The sequence below is a fragment of the Danio aesculapii genome, chromosome 4 (assembly GCF_903798145.1).
Source record: "Danio aesculapii chromosome 4, fDanAes4.1, whole genome shotgun sequence".
NCBI lineage: Eukaryota > Metazoa > Chordata > Actinopteri > Cypriniformes > Danionidae > Danio > Danio aesculapii.
The window spans coordinates 9,382,967-9,405,232 of record NC_079438.1 but is presented as its reverse complement, the minus strand read 5'-3'; the positions used below and the strand labels follow the sequence as shown (position 1 = coordinate 9,405,232).

At 45.3% G+C, this 22,266-nt stretch overlaps 6 non-coding genes across 6 annotated transcripts; all 6 read right to left on the bottom strand.

The window, feature by feature from the left end:
- Window positions 1-17,982: 17,982 nt before the first annotated feature.
- trnak-uuu (transfer RNA lysine (anticodon UUU)) lies at window positions 17,983-18,055 on the bottom strand. The gene has a single exon. It is a non-coding gene; the product is annotated as a tRNA-Lys (tRNA).
- A 2,023-nt stretch (window positions 18,056-20,078) lies between these two features.
- On the bottom strand, window positions 20,079-20,160 carry trnas-cga (transfer RNA serine (anticodon CGA)). Its single transcript has one exon. It is a non-coding gene; the product is annotated as a tRNA-Ser (tRNA).
- A 128-nt stretch (window positions 20,161-20,288) lies between these two features.
- On the bottom strand, window positions 20,289-20,360 carry trnah-gug (transfer RNA histidin (anticodon GUG)). The gene has a single exon. It is a non-coding gene; the product is annotated as a tRNA-His (tRNA).
- A 144-nt stretch (window positions 20,361-20,504) lies between these two features.
- On the bottom strand, window positions 20,505-20,586 carry trnas-cga (transfer RNA serine (anticodon CGA)). The gene has a single exon. It is a non-coding gene; the product is annotated as a tRNA-Ser (tRNA).
- An 889-nt stretch (window positions 20,587-21,475) lies between these two features.
- On the bottom strand, window positions 21,476-21,547 carry trnah-gug (transfer RNA histidin (anticodon GUG)). Its single transcript has one exon. It is a non-coding gene; the product is annotated as a tRNA-His (tRNA).
- A 144-nt stretch (window positions 21,548-21,691) lies between these two features.
- trnas-cga (transfer RNA serine (anticodon CGA)) lies at window positions 21,692-21,773 on the bottom strand. The gene has a single exon. It is a non-coding gene; the product is annotated as a tRNA-Ser (tRNA).
- Between the last annotated feature and the right edge of the window lie 493 nt (window positions 21,774-22,266).

Genomic DNA, 22,266 nt, shown 5'->3' with positions numbered 1-22,266 from the left:
ATCACATCAATAACATACTGCACCGGTAAGAATCCTTCCTTAATTTCATATAAAACATCCCTTACTCTTGTTATTCCCACCTCCCACCATTTCCTAAAAAACACCACTTTCTCTTGATTAAGAATGTCACTGTTTAAGAATAAAGGCTGATTTAAAATGTTCTCGCGTCCTTGTATATTAAAATGTACACAAGTTAAAAATTTCCCCCATGCTCCAATCAATACTTTATAAAAGTCTGGTAGACCCTCTGTCATGAATGTTTTCATCCTCATCCATAAAATATTATCTCCCATATTAAAATTGCCACTTTTACTTAAAAAATATTCCATTGTTCTTTTCCATGCTGCCTTATTATCTTCATCCAAATATTTCTTTACCATTTTCACTCTTAAGCTGTTTTTTCTTTGCTCCACGTCTATTAAACCTAGTCCCCCTTTGCCCACTTCTCCAATCAACGATGCGTAAGCTATTCTTGGAGGCTTCCCTTCCCATAAAAAATCTAAAAAACATTTTTTCAGCCTTTTTTCCATCCACAGTGGCATTGATGACACATATAAAATATTCCATAATTTAGAAACCATTAAAACATTCAATATTAAAACCCTCCCCTTCAAAGTTAAAGACATTAATTTCCAAAACCTCAGCCTTCTTTCAATCCCTCCTAACATTTCCTCCCACATGGTTACTTCTGCTTTCTTTTCATCCCTCCCAACTACAATGCCTAAAATTTTAATTTCATCCATTTCCTTGAATGTAAAATGTCCAGATAAAGCCTCAGTTCCTCCAAATCACAAATATACTGTTTTATCTTCATTTATTTTAGCTCCTGAACCCTTGCAAAAACAGTGCACTGTTTCCATTGCTTGCTTTACACTTGCCAGATCTTGTAGTATTAATGTAGTATCATCAGCATATTGAAATATTTTATTCACTCCCCCTCTACCTCTATTCCTTTTATTCGTTCCTCATGCTTCACAGCTAATCCCAGTGGTTCTGCAACTAATGCATATAAAAGTGCAGATAACGGGCAGCCCTGTCTGATTGATCTTGTTATTTTAAAACAGTCTGTTAAAAAACCATTGCATTTTATCCTGGTTATAGCTCCTCTATATAAAATCTGAACCCACTTTATAAAATTTTCCCCAAAACCAAAACTCTTTAGCACTCCAAATAAAAAGTCATGCTCCACTCTATCAAAAGCTTTCTCGAAGTCCAGACTAATTAAAAAACCATCTTTCTTCTTATCATTTATATATCTTATTGTGTCTTTAATACTCATAGTTGTGTCAGCAATGTCTCGTCCTTTTATACTATATGCTTGGTTTGTTTTTATTATGCTTGGCATCACTTCCTTTAGTCTGTTAGCTAAAACTTTTGCTAAAATCTTCAAATCAGTATTGAGCATTGTTATAGGTCTATAATTTTTTAAATCTACTTTATCCCCCTTTCCTTTGTATATCACCTTCATTAAGCCCATCCCCATTCTTTTATTTACAGCTTCAATCAACGCGTGACGAACAGAACACCTTAAAGATGTTCTCTGATGAGGAGGTGGACCTGGACCTGTCACTCGAGGAAACCATAGAAACCAGACTAAAATCCTTGGAAACCTTCGCGATCGACCAGATATCCAGTTTACAGCAGGACACCAGGGTCCTGCAGGAGGCAGCAGAGAAAGTAATGGAAGGAGACATGGCTGTCTTGAAGGCAGAGGTGGCCTCTCTGAAAACGCTGGTTGCGGACCAAGGCCAACAGCTGCAGGAACTAAGGGACAGGCTGGAAAGGAACAGTGAGCCTGAAGTCCAAGAGATGCCTGCAACTTCAATGGACGACAACGCGCTGAAAAGAAAGCGAGATGAAGAAGAGCTTGACAGCCTTTTAAAACCGTTTTGACCCGAGAAGGCGGATCCTGATGGCAAAATGAAACCGAGACAGCAAGCGTTTTTTCAATTCATGTTGAATGACCTAATCATTACAGACCTCAGTAACCTGGAGAGTGACGCATCGCTGATGAAATCGGAAGGAGTTAGACGGACTACCTGAAACAAAAAATTAAGCAGTACATTAAAGAAAGCCACACCAAAATATTACTGAAAAGAGAACAGGAAAGACTAAAGAATTTGGTGGGGAAAAGAAAAGTTTAAAGGTTGACCTGTTTGGTGTATTTGCTGTGATAAGGGGGGGAGTGTTGATGTGTGTTGGGGGTTCTGCATGGGGGTTTTGAGTGTTCTTTTATACATGTAAAATAGTTCCGAGTGAGAAAAAACAAGCTGAAAGTGCACTTGTAGAGATGTAACTCAATAAACATTTAGAATTGAGACTGTCGCTGTCACCGGACGGTAGCTTCGCTGCGTTTGTTTGGAATTTAGATTCGCAATTTACATTATTATCACAAAATACCTTCTCATTCACTAAATATTTATCTCTCCTACTTGGGGTGAACAATCCCTTAACACACTCATACAAACAAATCTACTTTTAAACGTTCTGTCTCCCAAGCATCCGCCTGGTGTTTGTAGCTTTAGCCTGCTAGCACCTGCTTTAGCCTGGTGGAGAAGCATCTGCTGGAGAAGCATCGATGGAGGCGCTGGAGCTGGAGCTGGAAGCAGTGGAGTCCCAGATTCGCTCGCTGGAGACGAAGCGAGAGGGCATCAGGGCTCTGCTCTTAACCCGTACTCGCTCGTCTGAGGTAAGTGTTCGATACAAAGACAATCCTCCTGCCTCCTCAACCCCGTGTGCTTCTCTGTCCAGGCCCAGCGCACCGAGGACGCGGTTTACTCAGGCGTCGTTCACGCCGACACCCGGCTACCACGGCCCCTGGGTGCAGCCGCGTAAGGTGCTTACCAGGTCCCGGGGCAGAACGTCTCCTCCTCCGGTGTTCGAGATCCCCACGGAGAACCGCTTCGCCCCTCTGCGCGAGACGCGTCGCGATGAGGCCATCATTGGCGACTCAATCGTGCGCCACGTCCGCTCCGCTTCCTCCAAAGGTAACAAAGTACGCACTTTCTGCTTCCCTGGTGCCCGAGTTAAGAATATTTCTGCACAGATACCTACTATCCTGAGCGCTGCAGAGAGCCTCGGTGCCGTCGTCCTCCACGTAGGGACGAACGACACCGGGCTCCGGCAGACGGTTCGACGCACCTCGCCCGCCACGCAGATCATCGTTTCTGGACCGCTTCCTACCTACCGCCGAGGAAATAAATTGTTCAGTAGACTTTTTGCTCTGAATGAATGGCTATTAACATGGTGTGAAGAACAGAAATTGCTCTTTGCCAATAACTGGAATCTTTTCTGGGAGCGTCCTAGGCTTTTCCGCGCTGACGGGCTGCACTCCAGTCGAGCTGGAGCTGAACTCCTGTCGGACAACATCTCCAGAATACTTCGCTCTATCTGACTAGTAAGTAAAAACTCACAAAATTCACAATTTAGCCATACAGAGTCCTATTCGTCCCACATAAATAACAGTAATGCATACCTAGCTAAACCCATAGAGACTGTGTCTGTTCCTCGCATTATTAGATCAAGAAACAAACGTACTGTGTGCTCCAGAAATAATCTATTAAGAATTAAACCAGAAAAAACACTAAAAAGTGAAAATACAAATTTCATAAAGCTTGGTCTCCTAAACATCAGGTCACTAGCACCTACAGCACTTATCATAAATGAAATAATAACAGATAACAATCTTAATGCACTCTCTCTCACTGAAACCTGGCTGAAACTAAATGACTATATTAGTTTAAATGAAGCAACTCCTCCAGGATTCTTATATAAACATGAGGCTCGTCAAACTGGTCGTGGTGGTGGAGTCGCGTCAATCTTTAGTGATATTCTTAATGTTAATCAGAGAAACGCACTTATGTTTAGCTCCTTTGAAGTATTAGCGCTTAATGTTGTCCTTCCAAACACTATGCAAAAACCTACGTTATCTCTCGCTCTAATCACCATATATAGACCCCCAGGACCCTATGTCAATTTTCTAAAAGAGTTTTTTGATTTTATCTCTGACTTACTAGTTAAAACTGATAAAATACTAATTGTAGGAGACTTTAACATCCACATAGATGACGCTAACGACACATTAGGGCTCGCGTTTATGGACCTACTACTTTCACTAGGGATAAAGCAAAATGTTATTGGTCCAACCCATCACCTAAAGCATACACTAGATCTAATTCTGTCTTATGGAATTGAAGTCATTGATGTAGACATTATACCACAAAGTGATGATATTACAGTCCACTACCTCTTACTATATAAGTTGTGTTTACCTGAAATTAGCAGATCCGCTCCAATATATCGCCCTTGTAGAACTATTGTTCCATCCACCAAAGATGAATTAATAAATAACTTACCTGATCTTTCTCTACGTCGAAATGCACCCGTAAACGCAAATGACCTTGATGTAGTAACCAGCAGCATGGATGCCATCTTTACTAGCACTCTAAATACTGTGGCACCCATCAAACTAAGAAAGGCTAGTGAGAATAAAACTACACCATGGTATTATAGTCATACCCGCGCTCTCAAAACAGCAACCCGTGCCCTGGAACGTAAATGGAAAAAACTAATTTAGAAGTCTTTAGAACTGCGTACAAAGACAGTATGTCCTGCTATAGGAGGGCTTTAAAGAGCCCATATTATACATGAAATATGGTCATATGTAGGTTGTAAGGGTCTCCAACAACAGTCTAATATGCATGCAAGGTCATAAAACACTTTGATGGTCTTATAATCTGCATTTATTTTTACCTAATTATCCCAGCGACTCCCATATGAATCGTTCAGCGATTCATTTGTTCCTAACCCGCTCCTCAGTGCGAAGCTAATCTGCGCTGATTGGACCAATGACAGCCTGCTGCGATTGGTCGACAGTGACAGGCTTCAGCGCGAGACAGAGTGAAATGCCCAGCTGGTAATCAACTATATAAAAGTAGTCACAGTGCACACATGCTTTATAGTGTAAGGCTTTTTTCACACACACACACACGCACACGCACACACACACACACACACACAACCCTCCTCAGAAGAACTGGGGAGATCGACGCGAGTCTCCTAGCCACTTTACCTGCTCTTTTCTCTCTCTCTCTCTCTCTCACACACACACACACACAACGCTCCTCAGAAGAACTAGGGAGAGCGACGCAAGTCTCCTGTCTCCTAGCTTCTAGGCGTCACACACTCGACCTGCTTTTTCTCTCTCTCTCACACACACACACGCACACACACACACACACAAACACAAACACACACACATCACGTTCCTCCTCAGAACTAGGGAGATCGACACCTCTCCCGTCTCCTAGCTTACGATGGCCATAGCAACGACAAACGGCAGTGGAACGCGAGCTCACAAAAGCAATTAACGTTAAATCCGTAAACAAAGCGGCACGCGTCGCGTTTTTAACGTGGCTTACATGCGATAAGAGAATATAAAGAGTAACCGCGTGTACTGTACCAGGTTAACAAGTAACAAAACAAGTAACATAATTTGCAAGCTAGAGTAAACGAGGCAACAATTTTAATCGCACTTACTTACACTAGTGAATAAACCTCAACCACTGACTCTTCACAGTTTCATCTTTGGGTAGAGACTGTCAATATTATCCATCTGAGCACAGCGTGACTTCATTCGACCGGCGGCGTCTGTGTGTGTGTGTCTAGTGTTTTTTCTGTGTTTGTGGGCGGGTCCGCAGGTTTCAAATCTCCCTGGTTTGCGCGCGTAACTACTGGCAAGGCTTGTGTTTCGTGGCTGCGTCATCGCGAAACACCTAATGACTCGTTATCAAGACGACTCGTTTGAAGCACTATGAGTCGACTCTTTTATAGATGAATCAATAATTTTAAACACTGTGCACTTACAGATTTAAGCATTAGCTGGATATTTCACTTCACTTAGAGCTGTGTTACACACTACATGGAAGGGCATTTTCAAAAACCCATAATATGGGCTCTTTAAAATCTGCCAGGGCTGAGCACCTCCGCAAACTGATAGAAAATAATCATAACAATCTTAGATTCCTATTTACACCATTGCTAAATTAACAAATAATCGGTCATCTTTGGAAGAAAACGTTCCACCGCAAATTAGTAGTGATGACTTCATGAATTTTTTCAGTGATTAAATAGAAGGCTTTAGACAGAAAATAGGAGATATTAAACTTTCTGCACCGCCTTATACTTCAGATCCAGTAAACACGTCTCTGAATCTAAATAACCTACAGTGCTTTAAAATCATAGAACAGGAAGAGCTAGACAAAATTATAAATAGCTCTAAATCAGCTAAATCAGTATATTGGACCCAATTCCAACAAAGTTACTGAAAGAATTGCTACCTGTTATAGGAGAACCTCTTCTTAACATTATCAACTCTTCTTTATCTTTAGGCCATGTTCCAAATCCTTACAAGTTAGCTGTTATTAAACCTATTATTAAGAAACCACAACTGGGCCCCAGCAACTTAGCTAATTATAGGCCTATTTCAAATCTTCCATTTATATCTAAAACACTAGAAAAAGTTGTTTCTGCTCAATTATGCTCCTTACAGCAGACCAACAATGTTTTTGAAGTGTTTCAGTCAGGTTTCAGAGCTCATCACAGTACAGAAACTGCATTAGTGAAAATAACCAACGATTTACTCTTAGCTGCTGACCAAGGGTGCATCTCGCTATCAGTTCTACTCGATCTTAGTGCGGCATTTGACACCATTGACCATGGTATCCTTATTAATCGCTTAAAGTCTACAGGTGTCCAGGGACAGGCCCTACAATGGTTTAAGTCATAATTAGCTGACCGTTACCAGTTTGTGAATATTAATAGACAGCCTTCACAAATCAGCCCAGTAAAATACGGGGTGCCTCAAGGATCAGTTTTAGGCCCTTTGCTGTTTACAATATACATGCTACCCCTGGGAGACATTATTAGAAGACATGGGATCAGCTTTCACTGCTATGCAGATGATACTCAATTATATATTTCAACTAAACCTGACGAGACGTCTAATCTGTCCAAGCTAACTGAGTGTATAAAAGATGTTAAAGACTGGATGACCAACAATTATCTTCTCTTAAACTCAGAGAAAACAGAATTATTACTTATTGGGCCTAAATCCTGTACACAGCAGATCTCACAACTCGACCTACAATTAGAGGGATACAAAGTTAGCGTTAGCTCTACTATAAAAGATCTGGGTGTCATATTAGACAGCAATTTAACTTTTAAAAATCATATATCCCATATCACAAAAACTGCTTTCTTTCATCTGAGAAATATCGCTAAGTTACGAAGTATTCTATCCATCTCAGATGCAGAAAAGCTAGTCCATGCTTTTATGACGTCTAGGCTGGACTACTGTAATGCTCTGTTTGCTGGCTGCCCAGCATCCTCTATTAACAAACTTCTTTTAGTACAAAATGCAGCTGCCAGAGTTCTAACCAGGTCTAGAAAATTTGATCACATCACCCCAATTTTATCCTCCTTACACTGGCTGCCTGTTAAGTTTCGTATTGAATTTAAAATATTGCTTCTTACATATAAAGCTTTAAATAATCTAGCTCCTGTTTATCTAACCAATCTTCTGTCTCGCTACAATCCAACTCGCTCTTTAAGGTCTCAAAACTTAGGGCTTCTGGTAGTACCTAGAATAGCAAAGTCGAGTAAAGGAGGTCGAACCTTCTCATTTATAGCTCCTAAACTCTGGAATAGCCTTGCTGATAACGTCCGAGGCTCAGACACACTCCCAATTCAAAACTAAATTAAAGACCTATCTGTTCAGTAAAGCATACACTTAGTGCACCACTTAGGGGGCTTCCACACAGGTTATGCATCTTGTTGATATACACTGTGAACATCAGCTACGCTAATTATTTTCTTTATTCTCCATTTCCACCTGGGGATACTCTTCCCGAGGCCCTCAGACTATGCAGAGTCACTGATTCGATCCAAGACCAACGACGAGATGATCCCAAGGTTTTTTATATCCTGGACCTGGCCGAATCCTGAGCAGCTACTGTGATGGTCATGGAGGAGTGGAGAACATGAGACTGATTCCTGTGACGCTCCAGGGACAGACAGAAGTCTTCGCTGAGGCCAGCTTCCAGCCTCCGCCACTGAGACTACAGCTCTGCACAAAAGTTTGGCCAGCGGAGAAATTAAAATGGTCGTGCCCAACTGAGCCTGGTTTCTCTCAAGGTTTTTTTTCTTCACTTCCGCCTTTAGTGAAGTTTTTTTTCCCTCTCCGCTGTCGCCACTGGCTTGCATGTTTCGGGATCTATAGAGCTGCGCATCGTTGGATTTGCTCTTCAGTATTTGGAGTCTCAGTAGTGATTATTAAACCACACTGAACTGAGCTAAACTGCACTGAACTCAACACTATAAACTGAACTACACTGTTCCTATTTACTGTGACCTTTTATGTGAAGCTGCTTTGACACAATCTACATTGTATAAGCGCAATACAAATAAAGGTGAATTGAATTGAATTGCTAGGCGGTTGCTAAGGTGTTGCTAGATGGTTGCTAGGCGGTTGCTAAGGTGTTGCTGGGTGGTTGCTATGTGGTTGCTAAGGTGTTGCTAGGTGGTTGCTATGCAGTTGCTAAGGTGTTGCTAGGCGGTTGCTAAGGTGTTGCTAGGTGGTTGCTAGGCAGTTGCTAGGTGGTTGCTATGCGGTTGCTAAGGTGTTGCTAGGCGGTTGCTAAGGTGTTGCTAGGTGGTTGCTAGGGTGTTGCTAGGTGGTTGCTAAGTTGTTGCTAGGCTGTTGCTAAGGTGTTGCTAGGTGGTTGCTAGGCAGTTGCTGAGGTGTTGCAAGGTGGTTGCTAGGCGGTTGCTAAGGTGTTGCTAGGTGGTTGCTAGGCGGTTGCTAAGGTGTTGCTAGGTGGTGAATATGCGGTTGCTAAGGTGTTGCTAGGTGGTTTCTAGGCGGTTACAAAGGTGTTGCTAGGCGGTTGCTAAGGTGTTGCTAGGCTGTTGCCAGGTGGTTGCTAAGGTGTTGCTAGGCGGTTGCTAAGGTGTTGCTATGTCGTTGCTAGGCGGTTGCTAAGGTGTTGCTGGGTGGTTGCTATGTGGTTGCTAAGGTGTTGCTAGGTGGTTGCTATGCAGTTGCTAAGGTGTTGCTAGGCGGTTGCTAAGTTGTTGCTAGGTGGTTGCTAAGGTGTTGCTAGGTGGTTGCTAGGCAGTTGCTAGGTGGTTGCTATGCGGTTGTTGAGCTGTTGCTAGGTGGTTGCTAGGCGGTTAATAAGGTGTTGCTAGGTGGTTGCTAGGCGGTTGCTAAGGTGTTGCTAGGTGGTTGCTAGGCGGTTGCTAAGGTGTTGCTGGGTGACTGCTAAGGTGTTGCTAGGTGGTTGCTATGCAGTTGCTAAGGTGTTGTTAGGCGGTTGCTAAGTTGTTGCTAGGTGGTTGCTAAGGTGTTGCTAGGCAGTTGCTAGGTGGTTTCTATGCGGTTGCTAAGGTGTTGCTAGGCGGTTGCTAGGGTGTTGCTAGGTGGTTGCTAAGATGTTGCTGGGCGGTTGCTAAGGTGTTGCTATGTGGTTGCTATGCGGTTGCTAAGGTGTTGCTAGGTGGTTGCTATGCGGTTGCTAAGGTGTTGCTAGGTGGTTGCTAGGGTGTTGCTAGGTGGTTGCTAAGGTGTTGCTAGGTGGTTGCTAAGGTGTTGCTATGTGGTTGCTATGCGGTTGCTAAGGTGTTGCTAGGTGGTTGCTATGCGGTTGCTAAGGTGTTGCTAGGTGGTTGCTAGGGTGTTGCTAGGTGGTTGCTAAGGTGTTGCTAGGTGGTTGCTAAGGTGTTGCTAGGTGGTTGCTAGGCGGTTGCTAAGGTGTTGCTAGGTGGTTGCTAGGCGGTTGCTAAGGTGTTGCTAGGTGGTGGGTATGCGGTTGCTATGGTGTTGCTAGGTGGTTTCTAGGCGGTTGCAAAGGTGTTGCTAGGCGGTTGCTAAGGTGTTGCTAAGCTGTTGCTAGGTGGTTGCTAAGATGTTGCTAGGTGGTTGCTAGGCGGTTGCTGAGGTGTTGCTAGGTGGTTGCTAGGCGGTTGCTAAGGTGTTGCTAGGTGGTTGCTAAGGTGTTGCTGGATGGTTGCTAAGGTGTTGCTAGGTGGTTGCTATGCAGTTGCTAAGGTGTTGCTAGGCGGTTGCTAAGGTGTTGCTAGGTGGTTGCTAGGCGGTTGCTAAGGTGATGCTAGGTGGTTGCTAGGCGGTTGCTAAGGTGTTTCTGGGTGGTTGCTATGCAGTTGCTAAGGTGTTGCTAGGCGGTTGCTAAGTTGTTGCTAGGTGGTTGCTAAGGTGTTGCTAGGTGGTTGCTAGGCAGTTGCTAGGTGGTTGCTATGCGGTTGCTAAGGTGTTGCTAGGTGGTTGCTAGGGTGTTGCTAGGTGGTTGCTAAGATGTTGCTAGGCGGTTGCTAAGGTGTTGCTAGGTGGTTGCTATGCGGTTGCTAAGGTGTTGCTAGGTGGTTGCTAGGCGGTTGCTAATTTGTTGCTAGATTAGATTAGATTAGATTCAACTTTATTGTACAAGTACAAGGCAACGAAATGCAGTTTAGGTCTAACCAGCAGTGCAATAGCAGCAAGTGCAGGATACAGGTATAAGTTATAAAGTGCAGTTATAGAAAAACTATGGTGATATTTACAGATGGATGTACTATCAACATTATATACAGGTTGTATTAGCTATGAACAGAGATTTGCATAAGTGAATATATGTACAGGATGCTATTAATAATCAGGAGTGGCAGATAGATAAACATAATTACAAATTACAAATGCTGATTAGACCAATCACTGTGGTGTCATCTGCAAATTTGATGATGGTGTTGGATCTGTTCACAGGCCTACAGTCGATGGTAAAAAGGGAGTAGAGGAAGGGGCTCAGCACGCAGCCCTGTGGTACACCAGTGTTGAGTGTGACGGTGGTGGAGCAGATGTGGCCTGATCTAACATTCTGAGGTCTGTTAGTCAGAAAGTCCATAACCCAGTTGCAGAGAGACGTGTTGATATCCAGGTCTCTGAGTTTGATCAGTAGCTTAGAGGGTATGACAGTGTTGAATGCTGAGCTGAAGTCAACAAACAGCATTCGTGCATAAGTGTTTTTATTGTCCAGGTGTGTGAGGACAGAGTGCAGTGCTATGGAGACGGCATCTTCTGTGCTCCTGTTGCCACGGTAGGCAAACTGGTGTGGGTCTAGTGTGGATGGCAGAGAGTCTTTCAGATGTGCCAGGACCAACCGCTCAAAGCACTTCATGATGATGGGTGTGAGTGCTACAGGGCGATAGTCATTCAGGCATGTTGGGCTGGAGTGTTTGGGCACCGGCACAATAGAGGTGGTTTTAAAGCATGTTGGCACAGTTGCTAGGTTAAGTGACAGGTTGAAAATGTCTGTGAACACCCCCGTGAGCTGTTCTGCACATGCTTTGAGGACGCGCCCAGGGATACCGTCTGGTCCAGCAGCCTTACGCACATTGATCCGATTCAGTGCGGTGTAGACTTCTGAGGAGGTGAGTGTGATAGTTGAGTGGTCGGTTGAGGTAGTGTTCCTGGTGTAGGGTTCTGTATTGTCTCTTTCAAAGCGGGCATAAAAGTCATTTAGCTCGTTCAGGAAGGAGACATTTGTGGCTGTGGGGGTGGACTGGCTGGGTTTGTAGTTGCTGATGGCCTGGATGCCCTGCCACATGCGCCGAGGATCAGAGTTGGAAAAGTGCTCCTCTAGCTTTAGCTTGTAGCAGTGCTTGGCCTTTTTGATGCCCCTCTTCAGATTAGCCCTGGAAGTGCTAGGCGGTTGCTAAGGTGTTGCTAGGTGGTTGCTAAGGTGTTGCTAGGTGGTTGCTAAGGTGTTGCTAGGTGGTTGCTATGGGGTTGCTAAGGTGTTGCTAGGTGGTTGCTAGGCGGTTGCTAAGGTGTTGCTAAGTGGTTGCTAGGTGGTTGTTAGGTGGTTGCTAGGCGGTTGCTAAGGTGTTGCTAGGTGGTTGCTAAGGTGTTGCTAAGTGGTTGCTAGGTGGTTGCTAAGGTGTTGCTAAGTGGTTGCTAGGCGGTTGCTAAGGTGTTGCTAAGTGGTTGCTAGGTGGTTGCTATGCGGTTGCTAAGGTGTTGCTAAGTGGTTGCTAGGCGGTTGCTAGGCGGTTGCTAAGGTGTTGCTAGGTGGTTGCTATGCGGTTGCTAAGGTGTTGCTAGGTGGTTGCTATGCGGTTGCTAAGGTGTTGCTAGGTGGTTGCTAGGCGGTTGCTAAGGTGTTGCTAAGTGGTTGCTAGGTGGTTGCTATGGGGTTGCTAAGGTGTTGCTAAGTGGTTGCTAGGTGGTTGCTATGCGGTTGCTAAGGTGTTGCTAGGTGGTTGCTAGGCGGTTGCTAAGGTGTTGCTAAGTGGTTGTTAGGTGGTTGCTAGGCGGTTGCTAAGGTGTTGCTAGGTGGTTGCTAGGTGGTTGCTAAGGTGTTGCTAAGTGGTTGCTAGGTGGTTGCTAAGGTGTTGCTAAGTGGTTGCTAAGGTGTTGCTAAGTGGTTGCTAGGTGGTTGCTATGCGGTTGCTAAGGTGTTGCTAGGTGGTTGCTAGGTGGTTGCTAAGGTGTTGCTAAGTGGTTGCTATGCGGTTGCTAAGGTGTTGCTAGGTGGTTGCTAGGCGGTTGCTAAGGTGTTGCTAGGTGGTTGCTAAGGTGTTGCTAGGTGGTTGCTAAGGTGTTGCTAAGTGGTTGCTAGGTGGTTGCTATGCGGTTGCTAAGGTGTTGCTAGGTGGTTGCTAGGCGGTTGCTAAGGTGTTGCTAAGTGGTTGCTAGGTGGTTGCTAGGCGGTTGCTAAGGTGTTGCTAGGTGGTTGCTATGCGGTTGCTAAGGTGTTGCTAGGTGGTTGCTATGCGGTTGCTAAGGTGTTGCTAGGTGGTTGCTAGGCGGTTGCTAAGGTGTTGCTAGGTGGTTGCTAGGCGGTTGCTAAGTGGTTGCTAGGTGGTTGCTATGGGGTTGCTAAGGTGTTGCTAAGTGGTTGCTAGGTGGTTGCTATGCGGTTGCTAAGGTGTTGCTAGGTGGTTGCTAGGCGGTTGCTAAGGTGTTGCTAAGTGGTTGCTAGGTGGTTGCTAGGCGGTTGCTAAGGTGTTGCTAGGTGGTTGCTAGGCGGTTGCTAAGGTGTTGCTAGGTGGTTGCTAAGGTGTTGCTAGGTGGTTGCTATGCGGTTGCTAAGGTGTTGCTAGGCGGTTGCTAAGGTGTTGCTAGGTGGTTGCTATGGGGTTGCTAAGGTGTTGCTAAGTGGTTGCTAGGTGGTTGCTATGCGGTTGCTAAGGTGTTGCTAGGTGGTTGCTAGGCGGTTGCTAAGGTGTTGCTAAGTGGTTGCTAGGTGGTTGCTAGGCGGTTGCTAAGGTGTTGCTAGGTGGTTGCTAGGTGGTTGCTAAGGTGTTGCTAAGTGGTTGCTAGGTGGTTGCTAAGGTGTTGCTAAGTGGTTGCTAGGCGGTTGCTAAGGTGTTGCTAAGTGGTTGCTAGGTGGTTGCTATGCGGTTGCTAAGGTGTTGCTAGGCGGTTGCTAAGGTGTTGCTAGGTGGTTGCTAAGGTGTTGCTAAGTGGTTGCTATGCGGTTGCTAAGGTGTTGCTAGGTGGTTGCTAGGCAGTTGTTAAGGTGTTTCTAGGTGGTTGCTAGGTGGTTGCTAAGGTGTTGCTAGGTGGTTGCTAGGCGGTTGCTAAGGTGTTGCTAAGTGGTTGCTAGGTGGTTGCTAGGCGGTTGCTAAGGTGTTGCTAGGTGGTTGCTAGGCGGTTGCTAAGGTGTTGCTAGGTGGTTGCTAAGGTGTTGCTAGGTGGTTGCTATGCGGTTGCTAAGGTGTTGCTAGGCGGTTGCTAAGGTGTTGCTAGGTGGTTGCTAGGCGGTTGCTAAGGTGTTGCTAAGTGGTTGCTAGGTGGTTGCTATGGGGTTGCTAAGGTGTTGCTAAGTGGTTGCTAGGTGGTTGCTATGCGGTTGCTAAGGTGTTGCTAGGTGGTTGCTAGGCGGTTGCTAAGGTGTTGCTAAGTGGTTGCTAGGTGGTTGCTAGGTGGTTGCTAGGCGGTTGCTAAGGTGTTGCTAGGTGGTTGCTAAGTGGTTGCTAGGTGGTTGCTAAGGTGTTGCTAAGTGGTTGCTAGGCGGTTGCTAAGGTGTTGCTAAGTGGTTGCTAGGTGGTTGCTATGCGGTTGCTAAGGTGTTGCTAGGCGGTTGCTAAGGTGTTGCTAGGTGGTTGCTAGGTGGTTGCTAAGGTGTTGCTAAGTGGTTGCTATGCGGTTGCTAAGGTGTTGCTAGGTGGTTGCTAGGCAGTTGTTAAGGTGTTTCTAGGTGGTTGCTAGGTGGTTGCTAAGGTGTTGCTAAGTGGTTGCTAGGCGGTTGCTAAGGTGTTGCTAAGTGGTTGCTAGGTGGTTGCTATGCGGTTGCTAAGGTGTTGCTAGGTGGTTGCTAGGCGGTTGCTAAGGTGTTACTAAGTGGTTGCTAGGCGGTTGCCAAGGTGTTGCTATGCGGTTGCTAAGGTGTTGCTAGGTGGTTGCTATGCGGTTGCTAAGGTGTTGCTAGGTGGTTGTTAGGCGGTTGCTAAGGTGTTGCTAGGTGGTTGGTAGGCGGTTGCTAAGGTGTTGCTAAGTGGTTGCTAGGTGGTTGCTATGGGGTTGCTAAGGTGTTGCTAAGTGGTTGCTAGGTGGTTGCTATGCGGTTGCTAAGGTGTTGCTAGGTGGTTGCTAGGCGGTTGCTAAGGTGTTGCTAAGTGGTTGCTAGGTTGTTGTTAGGCGGTTGCTAAGGTGTTGCTAGGTGGTTGCTAGGCGGTTGCTAAGGTGTTGCTAGGTGGTTGCTAGGTGGTTGCTAAGGTGTTGCTAGGTGGTTGCTAGGTGGTTGCTAAGTGGTTGCTAGGTGGTTGCTATGCGGTTGCTAAGGTGTTGCTAGGTGGTTGCTAGGCGGTTGCTAAGGTGTTGCTAGGTGGTTGCTAAGGTGTTGCTAAGTGGTTGCTAGGTGGTTGCTATGCGGTTGCTAAGGTGTTGCTAGGTGGTTGCTAGGCGGTTGCTAAGGTGTTGCTAAGTGGTTGCTAGGCGGTTGCTAAGGTGTTGCTAGGTGGTTGCTAGGCGGTTGCTAAGGTGTTGCTAGGTGGTTGCTAAGGTGTTGCTAAGGTGTTGCTAGGTGGTTGCTAAGGTGTTGATACAGCACGACAGTAGATAAGCGGTTATTGTTAGCCCCATAACAGAATATATATTATAAGTGATAATCTATATAATGAATAAGCTTTTATTAATAACAGCATTTGACAAAAATCCTCTGGAAGTGTGGAGGCGAGCTTCATCACATCAACAAATAATAACAACTGCCTGTGTGTGATTTATACCTTACATAAAGATTGTGTATAACATAGTGCCTAGTGTTTTTTTTTGTTGGTTCACCTTTTGCTATTGAAGCAGCTCTAAAAATGTTTTTTTGATCACTATTTTTAGGTGAGAATTGGCCCAAATACTTCAATCACAGGTGAACAGTTTGCCCATGTGAACTGGACTGACCCCAAAATGGCCACAAAAGATCTCTTAGTAGCCGTGTTTGGAAGGAACACCCTTTGGTACACACTGCTGCACTGGCAAATGTTCAAATGCCTTCAGAGACAAAGCAGCTAAGCCACAACTGGACTCCAAATAAGTCTCTGACATCATCTGTAAGTTTTTTTTTCCTAAAAAATATTTTGTAAATATTGTCATATTTCAAGATATTAAAAACAAAAATATACAAATATAATTATATAATTACACTCAGGGCTTTGCTATCTACTTTAAAAACTATGTCAGGCCTTGAGATTTAGCATTAAAATAAATTTGTCAATTATTTCTCAGAGTATTGGTCACTTGGCAGATAGAAAAAAATTCAAATAAAATAAGTCTGCATTATCGGTATTAATTAGTTATTAATTATGGTCAGACATTTGTACATTTATAAATCTAAATCAGTGTGTTATGTGGAGTCAAGTTTAATTTTTGCTTTATGAGTTATTAGTTTTGTTAAACAGTTTATAGTCATCTCTTAAACCAAATATAAAGTTAACATTTTTAAACAACCCGTGGCTGGTTTAGGTACTGCTGAGTGCTGTGGCTGGAGGGGGTGGTGGGGGTAGGGTCTTTTGCTCTCAGATGTGGTTTGGGTCTAAATATGTTTCTTTTTCTTAACTCTGACAGTTTACATCAAAAATAAATTGAATGTTGAAGCCAGCCAAATAAGGAAGCCCATCTCCCAAAAATGCACTGATTAAGTGAAAAATGACAAAAAGACCCCACAATTTTGTGTAATTTTTTAGAACTTTGTGTGTGAATATTTTTTATCTGCTCATATAATGAAAACTGAATTCAAATTGAACAATGTTGAAACAACAGGACATACTTTTGTTGCCCTTTTTAAATCAATATTTTCAGAGGTTTGTGCACTAATGCTGTTCTCTAATACAGGTTGCACAAAAATTAAGGTGTCAAGGTGACTTTTCATAAGACAGTCACAGATACAAAAGAAAAGTGTACATTTAGGATTCCATTAAAATCCCATATACTTGTCATATAAGTCGTATTAGACAATCTGATGGATTCCTTTAGGTTTTAAGGTTCCAAAAACAAATAGGAATTCTAAATGGAATCCTATACAGAAATCCTATTGGAATTTCTAACATATTTTGTAACCTTTCCTAAAGGATTCCAATAGGATTTCTTCATAGGATTCCATTGAGAATTCCAGTTGGAATTTCCACGTGGGATGCGTGCATACAATTCTGAACAGTATCTCAAGCATAAACGTCAGACATACACTAGACTGTTTAGAGCTGACTCCAGACCTGTGAAACGGATCCACAATCAAATAGAACACACACACTTAAATATAATCTGTTTCTTATCCGAGGCTGAGTGCAGTCTCAGCCGTCTTTATCAAAACTGGTTAAAAATCGGTATAATCTACATTCAGGCTGTTATATCCTTACTACACAAAGTCTATCTTGAATAAAAAGTAGAATCACCTTAAAAGAATTAACCGTAAAAACAGCAAAATCCCTTAAGACATTTTAGATAGTATTAACTCATAGAAATAACAATAGAGACAGTTGCTTCCGGTCCTCAGCCCTCAGCTCCACTCAAGGTCTCCGTGACCTCTGACCTAGTTTGGTGGCTCCTGAAAAAGTTATAAAGAGACAGGCAAACGCACTGAACGTTCTTATATTAAGCAATGTGTTAACTTACTCATTAGTTAAAATCAATTCAAAGTTAATTACTCATTCAGATAATCAAATAATTATATAAAAATAATGAGAAACAAGATGATGAGGAAAGGATAAAGGTTAATTCATGCTGAGATGGATAGGAAGGTAGAAATCCGAATCCTCCACGCTCTACAAAAGTTGGCTTACACGCCCAAACAGGGACTTGAACCCAGGAACGTCAGATGAAAAGTCTGACGCTCTACCGACTGAGTTATGCGGGATAACTGGGGCATTAGCTTAGATTTAAGCGCTTGTGACGTGTCAGAGTAGCAGCGTGCACTGAAAAGTGGCCTGTACAAAACAGGTGGCAAGAGGCAGGTGTGATGCCAATGTCACCTTAAGGAATCCTGCCGTGACCCTGATTCGAAGCGGGGTTGCTGCGGCCACAATGCAGAGTACTAACCACAATCCGTTCACGGCGAGTTACCGGACAGCCGTTGTGGCCCCTGTGTGGCATGTTTCTCCCTCTGATTTGCCCCTTTCGGTTCAGTGAGCACACGCTGTTGTTTTTCTCCTGCTACCAGCATGACGCTTTTCCCAAGTAACGCTGGAATTGCAAACATTTGATGACTGTTGCAAGTTTAAAAAGGAAGAGGACGAGCACGTGGTCTGCAGGACTCGAACCAGCGCGAGAAGACCCCAATGGATTTCTAATGCACCACCTTAACCACTCGGGCGCAACTACAAGGCTGCCTGTGCTCTCCATGTCCTCATGCCTAGTACACGTGTTGTGCATCCAGATGAAACTTTCAGCAAGCAATAGCTCACTGGCAAAAGCTGTGGCTCCGCAAGAAGAACCTTACACGCCCAAGCAGGGACTTGAACCCTGGACCCTCAGATTAAAAGTCTGATGCTCTACCGACTGAGCTACCCGGGCTCCATGGCAGTGCCTTGCAAGTAGGCAAGGTTTAGGGTTGTGGTCGGCGCAGACCTTTACGGTACACAAAAGTTTACCGTGAGGTGGGGTTTGGACTTGTGGTTGGTGTAGATGTTGCTAAAACACAACAGGTTACTGTGATGTTGGGTTTATGGTTGTTGTAGGTGTAGACGTCAGTAAAACACAGTAGTTTGGACTCCATGTCATGTCGGAGACATTAAAAAGATCAATGACAACTGCAGAAGGTCTTTCTGTTGTTGTGGCAATAAATGGAGACTTAACCATTGAAACGATTCCTTCCATGCCTTAGAAGCGTGACTTGATCAATGCTTACCTACACACCATGCTGGCATCAAAGGTCCCGTTGCTCATTTCGAATTCCTAGTCTTCTACACTTTAGGAAACGTAAACATTCAGGACGTGCCATTAGCACAGCCTGCACTAAAAGGAGGCAGGAGATTACGGGTGGCATCACAGAGTGCAACGCCAATGCCACCTTGAAAAGCCTGCCATGACCCGGATTCGAACCGGGGTTGCTGCGGCCACAACGCAGAGTACGAACCACTATACGATCACGGCGAGCTACGGGACAGCCACTGCAGCCTCGCTCTCTGTCATACGTCTTTGAAAATGGAGGACCCCCAGGGCAGTCAGTAGTCGCGCGCTGCGGTTTTATTTTTGTTGCTTTTCCCTACCAGCACATCCCTTTTGCGAAGAAACACTGGGGTTGCAAACAATCAAGGAAAGTCGCAAACTAAATCCTGCGCGCAGCCTGGACGTAGTCGGCAGGATTCGAACTTGCGCGGGGAGACCCCAATGGATTTCTAGTCCATCGCCTTTACCACTCAGCCACGACTACGAAGCTTGACCTTTCCATTGTGCTCTTGCCTGGCGCATTGGTCGTGCTGCCCGATGACATGTAGAGCAAGCAAGAGCTCACCAGCAATAGATGTCGCTTGTAGGGATGGTATGCAGTTTAACCCAAAGAATGACCAGTCTGTCAGACAAAGAAGAGCCGGAGTCAGAGATTTAAATAAATAAATAAATAAATAAAGTTTACTGAAGATAGTTTGCAGTTACATCAGCAGAAGCCAGCTTCAACACTCACCATGAGTTCCTAGGGCGCTCTGCTTACAATCACAAATCAATAACAATTTTACTCTCACATATGGTCATTAACTGCGTCACGCATATAGGTGTTCTAACCTGATTGGATAAAACACAGATAGACTAGGAAAATTTCCACGTGGGGTGCGTGCGTACAATTCTGAACAGTATCTCAAGCATAAACGTCAGACATCCACTAGACTGTTTAGAGCTGACTCCAGATCTGTGAAACGGATCCACAATCAAATAGAACACACACACTTAAAGTATAATCTGTTTCTTATCCGAGGCTAAGTGTAGTCTCAGCCGTCTTTATCAAAACTTGTTAAAAACCAGTATAATCTACATTCAGGCAGTTATATCCTTACCGGCTGACAACACTTTCTCATCACGGCACAGACCTGCGTCCTCTTAAAAAAAACAGATGCAGTCGTCCTCCAGGAAACGGCGTTTCAGAGCTGTGCCATGCCACTGCTGAGCTGCACCGTGAAAGACATTGAAGTCATTAGGTGTTACCAAAGCCATGGTCCAAAAGCATGGCCAAAAGCACATTTCGCCTGGGCCTTTTGGAACTGTGCTAGCATCAGTCTTGAAAAGAGCTGTGCATAAAGCAACTCTCCAGAAGCAGATGGAGTGGGGAAAATGTGCCACAAAGGGACAGCCAAAAAGGACTGGGCGACTTGGAAAAAAACTATCAAATCCCAATCTTGATGAGCCGTACAAGATGTTGCTGTCGATTTATTGAACGTTTCTCTAGGCAACATCAGAGTGTAGGGACTACAAAAAAAGCTAAATTGCGACTAGTCGCTGGACTTGAATTATTTAATATGGGATTAAACACACAGGCCCGCAACCAAACAACGCAAAAGCCACAGTTCCTCTCACAGAGAGAAAAAGCAAAAGCAGCTGGCTGTTCCGTAGTCGGCAGGGTTCGAACCTGCGCGGGGAGACCCCAATGGATTTCGAGTCCATCGCCTTAACCTCTCGGCCACGACTACGCATGGTGGCAGCCTGTTGACTTTTTTTGCTGAATTTGGGCAACAGTGAACGCAGCACAGTTGGGGCATAAATGGCCTGAGGTTGTAAAAAGCGGCACAAGCATGGCTCGCAGTTAACAGGAACACGCTGCCGTGACCCGGATTCGAACCGGGGTTGCTGCGGCCACAACGCAGAGTACTGACCACTATACGATCACGGCACACCGCTCGCTCACCGATAAGCTCTGCAGCTACCTGGACACTACGGGACACTGGTTTGTTTGCGAGATTCAGAGGAGGACGGCATTTCCGTTAGGGGGCAATGAGCAAAATAAGCAAGTGGACTTTGTGGAAATACCAACCTACGTAGTCCGCAGGGTTCGAACCTGCGCGGGGAGACCCCAATGGATTTCGAGTCCATCGCCTTAACCTCTCGGCCACGACTACACCTGGCCTTGACTTGTCTGCTCTGTTGGCCGGATGTGGGCAACACTAGATACAGCAGAGGTTGGGGTGAGAAATCCAGCCATGGCCTGAGGTGACGAAAACTCAGCCCAGCATGGATTTCCGTTAATAGGTACGTGCTGCTGTGACCGGGATTCAAACTGGGATTTCTCTGGCCACAACACAGAGTACGGATCACTGTACAGTCGCGGCAAACCACTGTCGCTCACCCACAGCTGCCTGGTCTCTAAGTGACAGGGGCTTGTTTGTGAGTTGCAGAGGAGGATTGCAATTACGTATAGGAGGCTTGAAAGAAAAGAGAACAACAACATAAGTGGACGTGCAAAACAACGTAGTCGGCAGGATTCGAATCTGCGCGGGGAAACCCCAATGGATTTCTAGTCCATCGCCTTAACCACTCGGCCACAACTACAGACATCTGCTTTCTCTCTCCTACTGAGGTGGCAACCAAGCACAGGGTCAACAGGGGTAGAGGAAGGTGCACTAGCTCTTGTACAACTTTTCCGTATAATCTCTGAGAAGCAGGGACAGCATAGCTCTCTAATCTTACACACTCAGCTAACTTCATGGGCACTCTTTCCACACAAGCTGATGATCTGAATTCAGAGCAAAAGCCACAGTTCCTCTCACAGAGAGAAAAAGCAAAAGCAGCTGGCTATTCCATAGTCAGCTGGGTTCGAACCTGCGCGGGGAGACCCCAATGGATTTCAAGTCCTTCGCCTTAACCTCTCGGCCACAACTACGCATGGTGGCAGCCTGTTGACTTTTTTTGCTGAGTTTGGGCAACAGTGAACGCAGCACAGTTGGGGCATAAATGGCCTGAGGTTGTAAAAAGCGGCACAAGAAGTGCTCGCAGTTAACAGGAACACGCTGCCGTGACCCGGATTCGAACCGGGGTTGCTGCGGCCACAACGCAGAGTACTGACCACTATACGATCACGGCACACCGCTCGCTCACCGATAAGCTCTGCAGCTACCTGGACACTAAGGGACACTGGTTTGTTTGCGAGATTCAGAGGAGGACGGCATTTCCGTTAGGGGGCAATGAGCAAAATAAGCAAGTGGACTTTGTGGAAATACCAACCTACGTAGTCCGCAGGGTTCGAACCTGCGCGGGGAGACCCCAATGGATTTCGAGTCCATCGCCTTAACCTCTCGGCCACGACTACACCTGGCCTTGACTTGTCTGCTCTGTTGGCCGGATGTGGGCAACACTAGATACAGCAGAGGTTGGGGTGAGAAATCCAGCCATGGCCTGAGGTGACGAAAACTCAGCCCAGCATGGATTTCCGTTAATAGGTACGTGCTGCTGTGACCGGGATTCAAACTGGGATTTCTCTGGCCACAACACAGAGTACGGATCACTGTACAGTCGCGGCAAACCACTGTCGCTCACCCACAGCTGCCTGGTCTCTAAGTGACAGGGGCTTGTTTGTGAGTTGCAGAGGAGGATTGCAATTACGTATAGGAGGCTTGAAAGAAAAGAGAACAACAACATAAGTGGACGTGCAAAACAACGTAGTCGGCAGGATTCGAATCTGCGCGGGGAAACCCCAATGGATTTCTAGTCCATCGCCTTAACCACTCGGCCACAACTACAGACATCTGCTTTCTCTCTCCTACTGAGGTGGCAACCAAGCACAGGGTCAACAGGGGTAGAGG